Source organism: Stomoxys calcitrans, chromosome 5, assembly GCF_963082655.1.
Source record: "Stomoxys calcitrans chromosome 5, idStoCalc2.1, whole genome shotgun sequence".
NCBI lineage: Eukaryota > Metazoa > Arthropoda > Insecta > Diptera > Muscidae > Stomoxys > Stomoxys calcitrans.
In genome coordinates, this window is record NC_081556.1 from 77,735,947 (window position 1) to 77,755,499 (window position 19,553).

The window sequence follows — 19,553 nt, forward strand, 5'->3', positions numbered from 1 at the left end:
CAGAAGTTTGTAGAGAAGCTACAAGCTCTATCCAAAAACATAATTTTTTATAATTTAGGGGTAAAGGAAATGAACAGTCCAAAGCGCAGTGAAAATCCAACTCGAAAACATAGTAAAATTATAGAAGGTAGCGTCACTTGCCCAACAACAATGAAATCTGCGATACAACGGGATGGGGGTAGAAATTCCCACTCATCTGTCAAACTTTTGAACACTATCAAACTGACGTTCTAGTTTTTATTTGCATTGCCCATTGCCCAGCAGCCAAACATAAGATTTGTGATTAAAAACTTATAAAATTATAAATTAAAACATTAAAAATTTAAATATTGAAAAAAAAAAACTATAAAATCTAAACCAATTATTTGACAGAAAAGTGTTTTTTGATACAATTCTGAAAATGCAATGTTTCATCAACTGGGCAAATAACTTAACCTTCTTTAGTGAACACTGCTCGAAAAGAGGGTAGGAACACGTTAGAAAATGGGTGCACAATTATCGATAATTTGTTGACAAGTATTGGGCCGATAACAATTATGTATGCATAAATAATCACACATACAATCTCTCCATAAATCATTAAACTGTTTTTTACTACGTAGAGAAGTTTTACTTGCCTGAAGGCCACAAAAATTTCAAAAGCATTGATATGGGGATAATCAGCTCTTATAAGACTTTATACCTACTACCGCAAAAACTGGCTTAACCTGTTCGTTACTAATTTAACATGTTATTCGATTTCATTCAGAATGAGAACGTAACAAGAGCGATCCTGCATTATATTTTAGCATGCCAAACTGTATGCATAAATTTGCAATACAAACCAGAATTATCGATAACACGTACTTCCAAAAGTATAATACAAAAAAAAACTGTCCCTTAGTTGCTACAACGAAAAAGAAGCAGCAACTATTGCGGGATCTTCTTTTTTGACTAAATAAAAAAAAAAAGATGGGATTGATATCGCCCATATAGCTTCTAAACTATTTTCACCCTGCATTTTTAAAATGCATAACAAAGATAGGTTTAACCAATTTTAAGACAATAACAACAGCTGAATTTTAAAAGGAAATATCGTCTAAATGAATATAATGCACTTACAAAAATCTTTGAAGTTATTCGATTTCGACCTCAATATGTGTTATCGGCCGTTATTAGCGAATGTACTCTTCTGCCAATCTTTGCAGAATTTGTCAGAAGAAATTTTGAGCTCAAACTTTGTTGTCAAACAAATGCACAACTTTTTTCGCCAGCAACAAAAATGAAAAAAACTTTTCCAATTCGTAACATTTAAAAATTTATTTTTAATCTATTTTATCCAGTTGATTTAGAAAATGGACAAGCAAGCATCAGCGTGGATAAGTCCCTAGCAACACTGGTACAAAAGTGAAAAGAATCGATAACGGTCTAAATGGAAGAGAGGGAGAGAAAAAAAGAGCGACAAAGGCCACTAACTAAAAGGGAATCTAAATTTGTGGTATATTCAAATTTCGTGCCGAGTTTAATTTCACACGTGCGAAGTAAGCGAAAATGCTGTTGCTTTGAAGCGCACACATTTACATTGAAATTTAATAAAATAAAAATAATTCATGCACTCTCATATTTGAATTTAATATTGAAATGGTATTCATGCGGAACTAATGCCACCACCAAATATTCCCAAATACCTTCTATTCAAGGTTAATGGCTGGGGACAACCAACCAACCAAGATTGTGATGGATAAGAATGATATTTGTGGCATTATTATATGCAACAATTATATGTTTGAAAATCAATTCGCATTAAGGCAATCATTTTGACAATAATTCGTTGCCAACAGAAACAATTTCTATGGAAAGTTTAACCATACCAAGTTATTTGTCAAATAATGATTACCTTACACAACTTCTAAGAAAATGCTAGTCAAATATTCTCTTCTTCTCCACCTTAAGCAGAAGCCTTAAAATTCAATTAGGTAACAACCAAAATGATATTTCATGGGAAATTTATGCAAATAAGTCCAAATATTACGTGCTGAACCAGCCATCCAGCCACCAAAATCAAGACAGGTATTATCGCAATAAATAAATTTATTATTTCACTCAGTTCGACTCGGCTGGTGGCGGTAATGAAGATCCGTTATAATTGCAATGCAAATAATGACACTGGCACTTAAATCCCCAAACATCATGATTATGTGATCAATGAACATTATCTCAATAGAAGAGAACAGAAAAACGCATTGCATCAGTAAGCAGTAGGAAAGGAATTTTAAGCAATTTTATAGTACAAATGTATGTAAATATTTCTACACAAAACAGAAATGACATTTCACCAGCTCATTTAGGCAATTCTGCTTTACGCTTTCCATAGCATTATTTGACTTGAGAAAAGGAAAAAGTGTGATAACAACAACCGTTAACATTTTACTACATAGTACATTATTTATACATTCCCATCCCTGGTTTGTTTAAATTCATGTTGCAATTCACAATTCATTCAAGTATTAACAACCCTGTTTTATTGTACCACTGAATTCACAAACTACTAAGGACAGACACATAACGAATAATAGTTTATTATGTGCAATCTGTATGTTTGTCTTGAGTAACGTCACGGTATGGCCGTTTATCGAACTGACCAAACAATTCGAGGAAAATAAAAATATTCTTACGATTTATGAATAAAACCAGTTCTAGAAATGCGACATTGCAATAGTGGATATTTACTAAAATTTTGCAACTAATATTTGCTGTTTTATTTAAGTATCCATTCACAAGCTGTGAAGGACAACAAGTATAAGCGTTAAGTTCGGCCGGGACGAATCTTATATACCCTTCACCGTTGACAGCATGTGATATTTTCTTTGAAGGACTCTTCGAGCGATTTGGATTATATCTGGAGCAAATTTGTTGGAAGTCATATCAAAATGTTATCTACTTGCAAAATTTCAATCAAAGCAGATAGTAATTGAGCCCCTAGAGTTTTTATCGTTTTGCAGGAAGTATTAGTGCAAATTTTCAATCGCCTCCTTCGAAAGTTAACGTGCTATCGGCAGCCGGACAGATGGACAGAATGTCAAGGCCATCAAGAATATATGTACTTTATTGGGGCTCAGATTAATATTTCTTTGTGTTATAAACGGAACGAAAAAATTAGTATAGTCCCATCCTAAAGTGGAGGGCATACACATAAATCGCAAAGAATTTATCCGGTGCAAATCTGTTTATTGGACATCAAGTGGTAATTATAGCTGGCAAAATATCGATGCCACTATCGATTTTTTATTATTTGCCTGGGTATCGATTGATATTTTTCCCATCAATACTATAGATAAAATTAAATTTTTGCAAAATGGAACAAAAATAATCCATCCAACACTGAATGTATCCTATAAGATACATTACGCCTATAGAGGGCGCAATTGTCATGTGATTGGGCAAAAATTTCATTGTACAATGAATTGTCTTATGACTTCCAACTGACTTTATTAAATTTGATTTTATTCGGTCTGTGTATTAATATTGCTTCTATATATATTGATCTACTGATTTTTATTTCTCATTGTCGTTTGAAACTCTCGGTTAAATTCGATTTTTTGTTATTGAAATGTATTCTTTTTATTGATTAAAAATTTTGGGTTAACCAACTATGGTATTGTTGATAAGTCAAACATAAATTTTTTAACCCTTTCGTCAAAACGACGACGCGCGATATTATTTTCGACTAAAATATATTTATTCGGTTTGTTTGATCTCATTTTTCGTATAGCGTAAGTGAATTTTTAACTTAATAAAAAAAACGAACTTAATTTAGGTTCTCATTTTTGCTTACGAAGCAATTTACATCGCTTACAAATAGGTAGTTGTCAAAACTACGAAGTAGGGTAAGAGTAGCAAAAGTCGGCAATTTAAGGATTTTGCATTTTTCAATCCATCGTCCCTCCGGGTACAAATGCTCAATTCAATTGAAATTTGGTTTCTACAATTCGAAATTTTGGTTTGGTTTAAGATAAAAGAAAGGTGATTTTTCACCAGTAGCCGGCACCCACTTTTCATTGTTCGACATGACATGTTCCTAAAGTCGGCATATTGCATTTTGGTAAAGAAAGCATATTGCATTTTGGTAGATAGATCAATAATGACAACTAATAGTCTTAAAATAAATTTTATTTTTATTAAAAGTGACTCATCGTGTAAATATATGAAACTAATATTTGCCTCCACGCAAAATGTCAGATATTGACAATTTGCAACGGGAATTTAGAGGATATCATACTCCTCTCTGTCTCTCTCTCTCTCCCTACATATCTTACTCTCTGTCTATGTATCTCACTCTCTCTCTCTCTCCCTATATATCTTACTCCCTGTCTCTATCTATCTCACTCTCTGTCTCTATCTATCTCACTCTCTCTGTCTCTATCTATCTCACTCTCTCTCTCCCTATCTAGCTCACTGTCTCTCTCTCTCTCTATCTAGCTCACTGTCTCTCTCTCTCTCTATCGATCTCTCCCTATATCAATCTCTCTCTATATATCTATATCGATCTCTCTATATATCTTTATCAATCTCTATATATCTTTATCAATCTCTATATATCTATATCGATCTCTCTCTCTATCAATCTCTTTCTATATATCTATATCGCTCTCTGTCTAGATCTCTCTCTACAACGCATTGATTAAAATTTTAGCAAATCGGCTTAAAAATTTGCCTTTTTTTAAAAGCTCAAAATTGGGAGATCGACCTATGTTTGTGGCAACTTTATCAAAATATGGTACGATTTAGACCATTTTCGAATTAAAAAGAGATCTAATATAACAAATTTTTGGAAATTTCGAACAAATTGTTTAAAAATATACCTTTTATGAGCCGAAGACGTTCAGTGAAATTCTGTCTTATCTGTAATCTCAGCTCAATTTTTTTTGTTCACAAGGAGAACCAAGAATTGATGTTTATTGATCATTATTTTAATATAAAGTTTTAAACATTCTTTGCTAATTGAGTTTTAAACCCAAAATTGCCGGCTACTGGTACATGCCGAACTGGTGCACTTAGGTGCACTTACCCTATGACGGTAACTGCATAAAAAATAAGGATGATTTTCAAGGGTTAATAGAAAACCTTCAAATTTAGGACAAAATAACAAAAAGGTACGACATCTGTCGATATTTCCACTTTAATAGAATAAAAGATAGTTTGCCAGCTCTACCGTTCATCAATCTGTCACAACAATAGGTGTGTTTTAATTACATTTATGAACTCCGTGAACATTTATTTGAAATTAAAATATCTTATTTTGTTTGTTTTGTTGATATTTAATTATTTCAAATATGTTTCAGTGCTGCCAACGTTGAAGTACAAAGCATTTAGCAGGAATGGAGTTTTATTTATCCATAAGCTAGCGAATCCGTTACACTGGTAAATAAAACAGCAAAAATATGTATATAATATTTGTTAAATTATTGAATGAAAATTACCAGAGCATTAAAAAAAAGTTTATCAATATTTTTGCAGATATTTTTATAAATAATGGGTCTTAATTTTATTCTACCATTCACAATAGAGATATTTCTGCAGGTGGCCTAACAAAGTTGTGATAAACATATCATGACGGCATTCCGGAAAACAGATGTTCTACAAACACCTGCACTGGTAATATTTCCAGAACTTCGCTGTACTGCATAGATTCATTTCACTCCCTACAATTTTCCCTGCACTGCACTTTATTGTACCAAAATAAAAATAGTCTATAAACTTCACAACCATTCACAATAGATTTTTTTTTATCGAGTTGGCCAATCTTATTTGTTTAAAACCCACCATGGCAATTCTAGAGAGAACGTGCGGAATTGAATCGATGGTGTGTTTTATCGGTGGTGTAATTCATTAAAAAAAAAAAAAGACAAAAACAACAACAAGCTCTGGTATTATCGATATATTATGAAATACTTAAATATCGATACCGCTATGTGCATATGGGACTGTTGTAACATGCGATGCTTGTTTTTTTGCATTTGTTTTTTTCACATGTGATATGCAAAATAAAAAAGGAATAGGAACCTAATTTTTCATAAAAAGCCAACTACTAAAAATTCTGTGTGATTGTCGAACCAAAATCATACAAACATACATTTCTGAAAAACCAAGAAGCGAATGAAGAAATCAAACAAACATCAAAAAATGCGTGAGCAATCAAAATCAAATGGTGCATTTGTTTACACACTCGGATAATTTTTCTATTTAGTATTGTAATAGTTAAATTGATAGATATTGTCCTTTTGTAAATTGCTAATTTGCTGCCCATGAATATTCCAATAATCAATCCGGTACGGACAACCGGCTGGCCATGGGATTGGGTTTACTTCTCTCACATCAATGAGCGCTGTCTAACGCAATTTCAAGTGCAGAGCCCGGTTTGCGCGGAGCGACAATTGGAGCCAGCACTGCGAGGCGATAACCACCACAAACAATTTTTTCTCTGTTCTTGCTTGTATTTGAAGCTAGGCGTTCATCGTCAAAAGCCGACATGCCAACCTCTCAGCTACCGTGGTTTTATCCTTTTAACACAATAAATATAAAAAGTACATGTTTGCACTGAAAAGCCACCAATAAGAGTTAAAGTTTGTAAGCAAACTTGATATGATTTTGAACCTTTTAAAATTTTAGAAATACGTATTAAATACTAACACTTTATACAATACGCACTTAGACATTTGATATCTTAACGATTTGCTATGGTTAAACATATATACATAAACCGCAATAAACCGAAAACAAAGGCGTCCAAAAGTGATTAAAATGGCCAATAAAAACTTCAAAAGGGAAATTCCTGAAAAAGTTTGATTGTTACGAATAGGTAAATATAACAAGTGTATCTAGTATTTCAAAAGTCGACTTAACTCCTGATTAACCGCGATTGTTTATTAAGAGTATTAAAAAAAATGTAGTATTGGATTAAGTTTAAAGACAACATGAACTTTTCGAACTAGAAGGACGTTGCAAATTGCGGAAAAAGACAACAATTCACGCAAAAAAAAAAAAAAAAAAAAAAAAAAGAAATTAAAAAAAAACCTTTCTAAAAATGCATAATTATTGCAGTGAAATCCGCAAATTAACATTCAAATACAACAGACCATTAATTGCTATTGTACTACGACGTTTAATGAAATTCGAAAGGAAAACTTGTTGCCGAAATAACGCAAATCTTCGCCGCTAAACAAATTGCACTTCAAGAAAACATCACAAAAAAAAAAACAAATTAAATAATGGATAAAAGAGAACAAACCTGAATTTCTACATGGAAACCCCCCGTTCACCAAAATTTCAGATCCCCCCCGTAAAGTCTAGGCAAGACTTCCAACAGCTGCTCCAACTCAAAAAAAAAAAACCAAGGATCATAAAAAAGTAAGATAATTGGACAAAAAAAAAATATATATATGTACATTTTTTTATGATAATTATTGTTTGGAATATATTCACGTTGGTGTTGTTGTTGTTGTGGTGCTAGAATAAAAACACAACAACACAACGAAAAATAATAATAAAACACAGTAATTTCAAGGTCAAGTTCAAGTATTAAGTATTGCAAAAAAAAAAACAACAGCAAACACGAATGGCAGCAGTCTAGCACACAAAAGCAAAAAATGACGACGAGAACATGCGGGTTCATCGTTGAAGGGAAGTCGGGGACATGCACAGAGCATGAAAACAAATGCACAAAATAATTTATGTATTTAGCTGTGCTTATTTTCTTGAGAGACAATGAGTGCTCTCCCCCATTTTGCTCCCCTCAGAGAGTTAGACAGAGATAGGTTAGATTAAAAGAACAAACCACAAGAAAACAATTAATAATAGTAATTAAACTGGATCCCCCCAAGTGTATGTATGTATGTATGTGCATACCATTTGGTTTTCACAAGACTACTTCTGCTGCCATTCCAAATGAAATAGAAAATGAAACCATCATGGTGGTGGTGCTGCTGCTATTATTGCACCATGGATATGGCACAATTGAAATAAGGTCGGTTATGGTGCGAAATGTGAGTGAAAGAGAGGAAACATAATTACATTTTAGGGGCGGCAAACAGAGGGGGAAGTTGTTTAGTGTTTCCATATTGCTTGCTGTTAAACAATGGATGGAGGGATCGCAGTAACAAGGGTGGTTGTTAAGCGCATAAGAAATTCACCACATATTGAGAAAATTTCGAAAGCTAAACAAAAAGAAAAGGCTCATTGTTAAGAGCGGACATATGGCCGAAAAAAAGAGATGGCAACAACTTTGCAATGTGGGTGCGAAAAGAGTAGCAGCAGATATGGACAAAAACTCAAAAGAGAAAAGCCACAATTCATTGGAAATAATATCACAACTTTTGATAATTAAGAGATACTACTAAGAGAAACCACGAAGTCTTAATGAGCAATTACAAGCGGGAAAACTCCAAGAGCATTTTGTGGTTCACAATTTCCCAAATCAAAGAGAGAGAGAGAATTAAGGAAAACAAAAGAGATTTTCCATAAAATACAACACAAATACAGACTTTGAAAGAGAAGTATATGCAGCAGCACAGCATGGCAACAAATTTCCATGATTCGGCTTGACTGGAGACACGAAGTACTTTGATATTCACTTCCAATGGAATACTCTCATTGCTGCATTAATGTTTGTATGCGATTTTATGTTTTATTTGGGGAAAAGCAACAACTTGAACACCACAAAAATACATTTTTTTTTTCATTCCGTTCAAACTATAGACACGGAGACGACACAACGATGACTTTTCCCCCACTCAATGTGCGATAGAAAAACGGCGAAAGTGGGAGAGCGCAACGAGAAGGAAACACAAAACGACGCCATATTATGCAGCTTCGCAAAGAAGAACAAGCAGCAGCGCAAATCCGTACAATACAATGACAATAAAGAAAATAATGTTGCTGCTGCCGCGAGGAAAAAAAAACGAAGTAATGCCACGAACTGAATACGAAATTTTAGAGAAAAATAAAAATAAATGGCCTGTTTGGCGAATAAAAAAAGTTTTAAGAAAATTGTACATTCGCCTTGCACAAACACACTCAAAGCTGCCACTCTAATTTGCACACACACGCACAAGTGGCCGAGGTACAGTACAACAAAAAAACCGTTATAGTTATAACTCACTCGCTAAGAGGAATACTTTAATTTTTATCACATTTAAATAGTTGGCAATGTTTTTTCTTCAAAAAAAAATGGTCCGTAATTTATAAGTGGTTAGGCTGTTTGTTGCTGCTTATGGTTGAGCTGGTCCGTTGGTTGGTTACGGCAATCTTCGCTGCTGGTTCATTAAATTTTTCATTTCATTTTTCTTTTGTAATTATCCATGTGTTTGTGTGTGTGTGTATACGACAGACGAGTGTGCTATGTGGGTTTCTTCTTTCTTTCTTCACATTTTCACAAGCATACACACTGTCAGCAAACGACGACAGCTCATACGAGCGACGACTTCAATTTCATTTTTCGTTCGTTTTCTTACTTTTTAGCTTCAACTGAACATTTTTCGTTTTTCATTTATAAAAATAGCACACACTTCACCAAAAAGTAATACACACATTCACACTGAAACATACATGAAAGCATACATGGTCATCATGCCTTAGCACTTGAGTAGGGAGGTTATCGAAAACACAAAAAAATATCATCAATTTTATTAGTTTTTCTTTGGAATTTCAATAATTTACTTCTTTAACTTTATAATCCAAGGGGTAAAGAGGAAGCAGTAAAATAGTAATGATAATTATTTTTCCGATTGTTTTTTTTTCTCGTTTGTTTTCTTTAATTGTTTAGTTTTAGTTCAGCTTTTTTTACTTTCGATAATATTTTTGTTTATTCTCTAGCTTAAAAAAGCTTTTTTATCTTGTAAAATTCATGAACTTTTTCTTGTTCATGAGCTCACACATCTTTTTTCCATTTTTTCTTTCTTTCTTTTATGTATATTTCATATATTTTAATAACTCTTGCTTATGAGCACACACAACACCAAAATAGCCGAGAGGGGGACACTCACATTTATGTATAATGTAGTTTAGTATTGTTGTTGTTGCTTTATATTATATATGTATGTAAAGAAAATTGTTGTTTTTTTATATACTATATATAAAAAAGTGAAATTTCTATGTGAATTTCTTTTTTAGAAAAAGAAGCGCAAACACACCAAAAAGCTCCAAGAGCTCAAACGCAACTAAAGCGACAAAGCGTTATTTTCCTTCATCGAGGCGGCGGCGGCAGCACCACACAACTCTTGCACACATACTCCAATACACATAAACATAGCTCAGCGTCTCTTTTTCTCTGTTATTCTCTTCACATTATTTTTTTTTTGCACAAATAGCTACAGCTCTCTTTATCTATTTTTTCATCTCTCTCGCTCAATGATATTTGCACTGATATTCTCTCTTCAACACTCCCTTATTCATTCTTTCTTTGGTTCTAGGAAAACCATAAATGCAGGTTTCGATTTTTTGAAAAACCAAAATATTTATGTAAATATAATTACCGTTTAGTTTTATATAATTTTTTTGTCACTTTTATTACAATAAATCGAATTTAGTGTTTTAATTTAAGCGTGGGACGACAATGCATCGCAACAGAAGAGAGTAACAGTGGAATAGGAAAGGAGAAACTAAAGTAATGCGAAGGCTCCAATTTTATAAAAATTGCTGTGAAATTTACCGAAATGTACCGTTCACTTGAAAGCCTTATGAAAAACTAAGCAAACGGAGCCAACATTATTAAAAACGACTCTCTACAAGCGAAGACAGAAAACTCACTCACACACACCCATACACATCACTGGCAGAGCCATAGCCAGGCAAGCAACATCAGAAAAAACACAAACACACAACAAACATACACTCAGTTAAAACCAGTAATGCTTCACTTACAAATATGTACTTTACACAAAACTGACACACACACACATACTCAGATACACACATCCGTGGGTTCGTTCGTAGCGAATTCATCATCATAATAAAAGTAAAAGAGAGTAAAGTAAAAGCAGCAAAGGGAATGGGCGCCAAAAACATTTCCAACACAATACATAATGAGTGTTGGTTGGCCTGAAGCTGCCATATTAATTTGTTTTGTTGCTTTTTGCAACTAAATTTTGCAAAGTGCACATTGTTTGTCTTTTCACAGTGGGCAGGGTAGTTTGTTCTGCATGCGAAAAAGCGAGTGAAGTGAGTATTATCCAGTCGTTTAAACTGTTCCAAACAATCGCCCATGTTCTTACTTTCGACTATTTTCATTTCCACATCGTTTTTGAAATCCGCACATTCTTTTTACATGTGTTCTATTATTCAAGGGGATATCCACTTTCGATGCAAATAAAAAAAAAACGGCTAATTTTGCTGTGTTTAGTAAATTTTTGAACAAAACATATGTTTATTTGTTTTATGCCGCCATACAAATTTGTTAGTTTTTCATACATATTTTTTGCATAATATGCGCAAGCCTTTGCTCTACGCTGGCCTGCTACAGCAAATAAGCGAAAAAATACGCTTGTATTTTTCGCTTATTTACTCTGTTTATAATGAGGAAAATTGTAAACAAATCAAAGTGAGAACATTTGAAACCATTTTATATTTTTATTGGTTTTAATGGTTCGGTTTTCTTTATTTATTTGGAAAAAATAAATTAAGTAGAGAAAACAATAAGTGCAGATAAATAAACGTGTTTTGGTATGGAAACAAAAACATTTAACTGCTTTCAAATTCCGCTTGCGGAACAATTAAAAATTTCCACGACTATTCCGAAAACAGAATAGAATACCAACCCTTATCCGAAGCTTTCTTCAGTTAGCCAAGGTATCATATTATTAACAATCTGGCATCTCTAGTCATACCGCAAACAAGAAGCAACTAGCATTTATTTTTTAAGGGGGTGAAGAAGAGAGCATACGTAACTTGAGTATTGATTGTTTGAAAATGTGAGAGCGACCCCAAGAGAGGGTTTTCTGGTTAATATGAAAAGCCTGAGTTTCATGATAAAGTAGTGTGATATGCTTGTGTGTGTTTGTTTGTACAAAATTTCCTACATCGGCCGCCATCAAGAAGAAGAAACTAAACTTTCAATACGATTTTCTACCTACAAATTCAAGTATTCTATGGCAGGGCATATATGAGCACACATACATACTTACTACACTCGCAGCACAGTATGTGCCATTATGGAACTTCCCCCACACTACTCTCCTCTCACATGACAATATCATTTTTCGCTTCATTTTAGTAGTCAGCGTCATTGCTGCTGCTGCTGCTGCCGCTGTTGGTACACTCATGCCCCTACCAGTTTTGTTGTTGTTTGGAATGGTTTAAAATTAACAACATCAGCAGCTGACATCGGCTCGTCTCAGCAACAACATTTGCGGCAGCAGAATAAACTCCCTTGTTAAGTTTTTCTTGCTATGCCCATTAATTGTTTTTGTTGTTGCGGCCGTTGTTGTTATGTATGAGTTGAAATCATTTTTTCCACAGAAATGTATGTTAAATATAAAACTGGAAAACAGCATAACAGAGTGAAGAGAGTTTTTATTTGTTCATTTAATCGGGTCGTCGTGCAGAGAGGAGTTGAGTGGGGAGAAATTGAAATTTATTGAAATCATTAGGGGAGATCGTTAAGAAAAATTTTGTAGGTTGCTGTTTTTTTCAAATTTTCTGATGTTTTTGTTTTTCGTCGTCGTCGTCGTCGCTTTTTTGCGATACATTGTTGTTGGATTTTATGAGTGTGTACTCAGCACATGTGTGTATGCGTGCCTTTGTGTTATGTTGTGAATGTGTCACAACGAAAAAATATGAACATGTGTACGATTGGGTTTTATGGGGGAGCTATTGTGGTCCGTTCAAACCGAATGTGGCAACCGGGATATTTTAAGTTTAGCTTCGGTATACCTATTTTGAAATAAACACTCAAAGTTTGAAAATTTGATTATCAAGGTACGTTATTAGTAACTGTGCGATTATAAGGAGTGCTTTATAATTTTTTATGCCGCAATTTGGCATAAAATGTACAAAATGTCAATCGAAAGTTCTGTATTCCACGGCGCTAAAAATATTTTAATAATTTCTCCATACAAAATAAGTGAGAAAATCCGCTTAGGGGTTAAGACAACCCTACTGTTTGCAAAATTTGTTGTATAACACGAAAAAATTCAAACTCAATCTCCCATGGATGCTAAAGTAACATTCTATTAAAAAAATTATAAGAAATTTCAAAAATGTTCAAACAGCTTTTCAATTGAATAGCGATTTTATAAGTATAATTTTTTTCAATCACCTTTTTCACAAACTGTGATTTATATTAAAATTTTCGTAATTGAAACATTTTCAATTAAAATGTTAATTGTTTGTTTTAATTTCGTGATTGAAACTGTTTTGTGTGTAGAAATCGGTCCTTTGATTTGGCTTCTTAAGCCCCTATGCGAATCAATATTCATCCGGTTTTCCTGAAAATTGCTATGTAATGTACTTGAATGCGCTTCAACTTTCACACCAAATGTCGCTCAGAACATTTTTTAAATATGGGATTCGAGGTTGCGGAGTCGATAAATTTTGAATGGACTCCGACTCCGGAAAGATTCCTACACTCCAAAGTCGACTCCGTGCATAAAATTTGAATTTTTTTTTAATTGGAAAAAATTAATGCTTATAACAATTTTTTTTAATATTTTATGACCATTTAGCGAAGAAAAGTGGATATTAACGACTTTGACATAAAACCGCGCCTACTGACAAACGTAGTAGACTTATCGCCATTAATTTATTTTGTATACCCTCCCCATAGGTTGGAGGTATACTAATTTCGTCATTCTGTTTGTAACACCTCGAAATAATCGCCTAAGACCCCATAAAGTATATATATTCTTGATCGTCATGACATTTTAAGTCAAATTAGCCATGTCCGTCCGTCTCTCTGTCCTTCCGTCCGTCTGTCGAAAGCACGCTAACTTCCGAAGAAGTAAAGCTAGGAGCTTGAAATTTTGCACAAATACTTCTTATCAGTGTAGGTCAGTTGGAATTATAAATGGGCCATTTGGCTCCATGTTTTGATATAACGGCCATATTAACCGATCTTGGGTCTTGACTTCTTGAGCCTCTAGAGGGCGCAATTCTCGTCCGATTTGACTGAAATATTGCACGTAGTGTTTTGATATCACTTCCAATAACTGTGTTACGTATAATTCAAATCGGTTAATAATCTGGTATAGCTGTCATATAAACCCATCTTGGATCTTGACTTCTTGAGCCAATAGAGCGCGCAATTCTCATCCGATTTGGCTGGAATTTCGCATGAGGTGTTTTGTTATGACTTCCAACCCCTGTGCTAAGTACATAACCTGATATAGCTGCTGTATCATAGCAATTCTCATTCATTATCCTTTATTTGCTTAAAAAAGGATACCATGCAACCAACTTGCAAATGCTATCCATGGTGGAGAGTATATAAGATTCGGCCCGGCCGAATTAAACAGGCTTTTACATGTTTTATTTCATTGATATATCAATATTTCAATGGAATGCATTTTTAAGATATGATATATCCAAATGAGAAACAAAACACGATTTTCATATGTATACGAAATATCGATAAATAGTTTAAATAAAAAACAAAAAGACCTTGGGCTTGAATTTAAAAACAGCGAAATTGAATGCAGCAGTTTAGTATAAAAATAACAAAATTTACTTTTTTATTACTTTGTCCGGAATCGAGATAATTTTCTCCACTCCGATTCCAAGACTAAAACAGCGCAGCCCTGATACTAAGACAATTGTAGTTCTATGCAATACCATTGTACACTCAGAAAAAATTTTAGTGGAAAATGTTTGCTGCAACAACAAAAATTCTGCTGAAAATGGAACGGCTGCAATATTTAGCAAAAACAGCAAACATTTTCTACAGTTTCAAGATGGTAAAAAGTTGTTTGTAGCCTCAAAATGTAAAAAAATATATTTTTATATAAAATCCTATTTTTTAATTTCAAAGTTTTTTCTTAATGATTTCAAATAACAAATGTCGAAGAGCTTAACACAACTCACCGTCCCAAATTTTGGCGAAATCGGACAATAAATGCGTTTTTTACGGGCTCAAATCCTTAAATCGAGAGATCGGTCTATATGGCAGCTATATCCAAATCTGGACCGATCTGGGCCAAATTGAAGAAGAATGTCGAAGGGCCGAACACAACTCACCGTCCCAAATTTCGGCGACATTGCACAATAAATGCGCCTTTAATGGGCCCAAAGTCTTAAATCGAGAGATGGGTTTATATGGTAGCTATATCTAAATCTGTACCGATCTGTGCCATATTGCAGAATTGTGACGAGGGGCTTAACTTAACTCACCGTTCCAAATTTCGGCGACATCTGACAATTAATGCGGCTTTTATGGGTCCAAGACCTTAAATCATCGGTCTATATGGCAGCTATATCCAAATCTGGACCAATCTGGGCCAAGTTAAAGAAAGAGATCGAAGGACCTAACACTACTCTCTTTTGCAAATTTCAGCAAAATCGGATAATAAATGTGGCTTTTATGGGCCTAAGACCCTTAATCGGCGGATCGGTCTTATGACAGCTATATCCAATTCTGCACCGATTTGGGCCAAATTGAAGCGGGATGTCGAAGGGCTTAGCACAATTCACTGTCTCAAATTTCAGCAAAATCGGATTATAAATGTGGCTTTTATGGGCCTAAGACCCTATATCGGTGGATCGATATATATGAGGGCTATATTAAGATATAGTCCGATATAGCCCATCTTCGAACTTAACCTGCTTATAGACAAAAAAAAAAGAATCTGTGCAAAATTGCAGCTCAATATCACTATTTTTAAAGACTGTAGCGTGATTTCAACAGACAGACGCACGGACATGGCTAGATCGTCTTAGATTTTTTCGCTGATCAAGAATATATATGTACTTTTTAGGGTCGAAATGGATATGTCGATGTGTTACAAATGGAATGACAAAATTAATATATCCTCATCCTTCGGTGGTGGGTATACAAAAAGTCTAAAAATGTCATAAATTGTAGGTGTATACAATATGTTTTCCAATTTTCCATAATTTTACATTTTTATACCCTCCACCATTGAAGGGGGGTATACTAATTTCGTCATACTGTTTGTAACTACTCGAAATATTCGGCTGAGACCCCATAAAGTATATATATTCTTGATCGTTGTGACATTTTATGTCGATCTAGCCATGTCCGTCTGTCGAAGCACACTAACTTTCGAAGGAATGAAGCCTGCCGCTTGAAATTTCGCTCAAATACTTCTTATTATTGTAGGTCGGTTTGGATTTTAAATGGGCCAAATCGGTCCATGTTTTGATATATCTGCCATATAAACCGATCATGGGTCTTGACTTCTTGAGCCTCTAGAGTGCGCAATTCTTAACCGATTCAAATGAAATTTTGCACGACGTGTTTTGTTATAATTTCCAACAACTGTGCCAAGTATGGTTCAAATTGGTCCATAACCTGATATAGCTGTCATATAAACCGGTCTTGGGTCTTGACTTCTTGAGCCTCTAAAGGGCGCAATTCTTATCAGATTTGTATGAAATTTTGTACGACGGATCCCCATATAATAATCATATCATAACCTGATATAGCTGTCATATAAACCGAACATATGTAAATGGGACATATCGGTCCATGTTTTGATATATCTGCCTTATAAACCGATCTGGGGACTTGACTTGTTGTGCTTCTAGAGCGTGCAATTCCTATCCGATTTGGCTGGAATTTTGCATGACGTGTTTTATTATGACTTTCAACAACTGTGCCAAATAAGGCTCAAATTGGTTCATGACCTGATATAGCTGCCATATAAACCCATCTGGGATCTTGACTTCTTAAGCCTCTAGAGGTCGCAATTATTATCCGATTTGCCTGAAATTTTGTACGACGGATTCTCTCATGACCATCAACATACGTGTTTATTATGGTCTGAATCGGTCTATAGCCAGATACAGCTCCCATATAAATCGATCTCTCTATTTTACATCTTGAGCCCCCAAAGGGCGCAATTCTTATTCGAATTGGCTGACATTTTGCACAGGCCTCCATCATGTAATTTAATTGTGGTCCAAACCGGACCGAAAGATCGCTCTAATAGGAGAGCAAATCTTTTTTATATCCTTTTTTCCCTAAGAAGAGATGCCGGGAAAAGAACTCGATTCGGCCCGGCCGAACTTGGCACACTTTTACTTGTTTAACCTTTTTTAAATGATAGCAGACAAAATATTCATGTAACCACTAAAGTCATGTTTCTTCTTTTTGCATACAAAAATTGGAAATTGACAAAACTGTGATCTAATATGTCATTCGGACGGTAGAAAATGTAGCATGATTTGCTCCAAATGTTATGAAAAAATAAAAAAACTTATTTCTCTGGGTGAAAATTCGTCCACACCGAACTTGGAGCTTTGTTTTACTTGTTCTATTTCGCATAGTCATCGCAAGTTAACTATCCGTCGCTTGTTTGAAAAGAAAACGAAAAAATAGAAGCAAACATAATTGACAAGGAGTCGACTTATCGAGGGATGGTTTTCTGCCCCCTCTTTTTCATTCATTCCCATTTGCCATTGCCATTAACTCAGTCTACGAGTTGCAGATTATCTTTAGTGGCTTACTTGTTTCCGTTGAATTCGTCGACATTCTTACTACTGCCGCCATTGCCTGCACCTCTCTGGTGGCTGTCTGACAAGCTGGCTGACTGGCTGGCTGACTAGTGTCTGACTTTAGCCTTGTGGGCTTTTTCCACTGTATGGCAATGGTTAAACAACACATTCAAATTAGGGGTGGCTCGTTGGCTTGAACTGGCATTTTCTTGCCATCATCGCGATGACGGTAAGACTACTACAACTACAATATCGTCGCACCACATCAGTGTTTTCCCGCTCATCCTTTACATCATTCGTTGCCATACTGTGCCATCCTAATGGCAAACGAAAAATCTTCTGGCGTGTACCATGCCTTGGCTTTGCCACGCTGTCAGTGAAGGGACAATAAAAGGATCATCTTGCATTGATACATACACACGCACACAACAAACACGTTTACATTCGGGTGCTTCATTTGTGCCCTGGCTCTGTCCCTTTTGGGAGATGAGAGTGGCCATGTCTGTCATTGCTTCGGTTGCGTGTGTTTTGTGTCTATGTGTGAGGAACTTGTGAGGGTTCCCTTTTTTATACGCTTTTCAGAATTTGGCTCTCAATTCGCTTTAACCTAAAGCCACTCAGATCCTGTGTGCGTGGCAAATGGTTTCCTCTCTCTCTCTCTCACTCTCTCTCTCTTTCTGTATGTCTGCCTATTGCTTACTCTCCTGGTAAACACCTTTTGAAGCAACTGAAGTTTTCTTCGCCATCCCGATTTTCATTTTCAGCACGTAAAGCGCTCAGAGCATAGAGATTCACCAAACAGGATGTTCATTCGGGAGGGGGGGAAAAAGCATAAGACCGATTGCGATGATGATGTGGCATAGCCACTGCCATCGCCGTTTCGTCATTGCTCATGATGATGGAAATTTGCCGAAGTACAGTTGGAGCCAAAATGTAGGAATTGTTGTTGCAATTCCGCCCGAAATTGCTACTAAAGTTTTGCTCTAACTGCCTGTGAGGGTTGCTTTGCATTCGGGGAGTTTCCTTGGTTAGCTGTGTAAGTTGTACGATGCATGTGTATGTGTTAATGCGTTTTTGACTACAGATCCTTTTTGGTCGCCGTTATCAATAGGGCCATGCGTCTGTGTGCGTGTGTTCTGTATGCATGGTTGCTGTCCTGCTTGATGACTCATTCGTAGTAGTAGTTGTAGGAAATATGCTCATATTGCCTAAGGGCTAAGCACTTTATTGCGTGGAGTAATAACTTCTGAGAATTCGTTTATAGTATGTGCATGAAAAATTTCCCAAAGGATCCTCTTACGCTACCTACCATGATTTTGCTATCCACATAAGGTTTGGAATATGTAGGTACATACATACAAAATCTAAAAGTTAATCACGCTCATCATCCTACGCCAATGAATGTGATATTTTAGCTATACATACAAACATGTATACACTTGGCGAAATTTATTTCTCAAAATGGCAAAAAAAAGTTTGTTAAAACAGCAGTTTTTTGTCTTCTGAAAATGACAAAGCAAACTTGACTGCTGCATTAGCAAACATATACAACTGCTATAATAACAAAAAAAAAAATCCACTAAAATACTAAACAAGTGTTACAGCTAAACCGACAAGCCACATTTGCTACGATAGCAAACAAATTGTTCTGCTATTACAGCATCCATTCTTGTTTGAACCTATGAGTGCAGCGGACCTATAGTTATTTCGCTCCGCAAGAATATTCTGCAACTCGTAATAGGTGGTTATTTTTCAGAAAACAATTTTAGTCACTCAAAGATAGCAATGGTGTTATCCATTACGCGGTTGATGATTTAAGTCTGTTTTCAGTGAAGCGGCAAATCGAGTGCCCGGGAGTAGTCTCAGAATGGACTCCAAAGACCCAATAGCTGCGGTGGTGGTATTAGGCCGTA

General features: G+C 35.2%; 1 protein-coding gene and 1 long non-coding RNA gene across 11 annotated transcripts in view; one reads left to right on the plus strand and one right to left on the minus strand.

Moving 5' to 3' along the window:
• LOC106096016 (longitudinals lacking protein, isoforms F/I/K/T) overlaps nucleotides 1-19,553 on the minus strand; it is a 366,249-nt gene that overhangs the window by 260,946 nt on the left and 85,750 nt on the right. The window contains exon 1 of one of the 10 annotated variants that reach the window (XM_013263521.2): nucleotides 10,509-10,712. The exons of 8 other annotated variants lie outside the window; for them this stretch is intronic. The gene's annotated coding sequence lies outside the window, so the exon portion shown is untranslated. Of the gene's footprint in view, nucleotides 1-10,019; nucleotides 10,150-10,508; nucleotides 10,713-19,553 lie in introns of those variants that run through there. One more of the 10 variants, XM_013263520.2, reaches the window with a different exon arrangement.
• On the plus strand, nucleotides 3,590-5,754 carry LOC106096020 (uncharacterized). The gene is made up of 3 exons (XR_001222839.2): nucleotides 3,590-3,752; nucleotides 5,322-5,400; nucleotides 5,497-5,754. It is a non-coding gene; the product is annotated as an uncharacterized LOC106096020 (long non-coding RNA).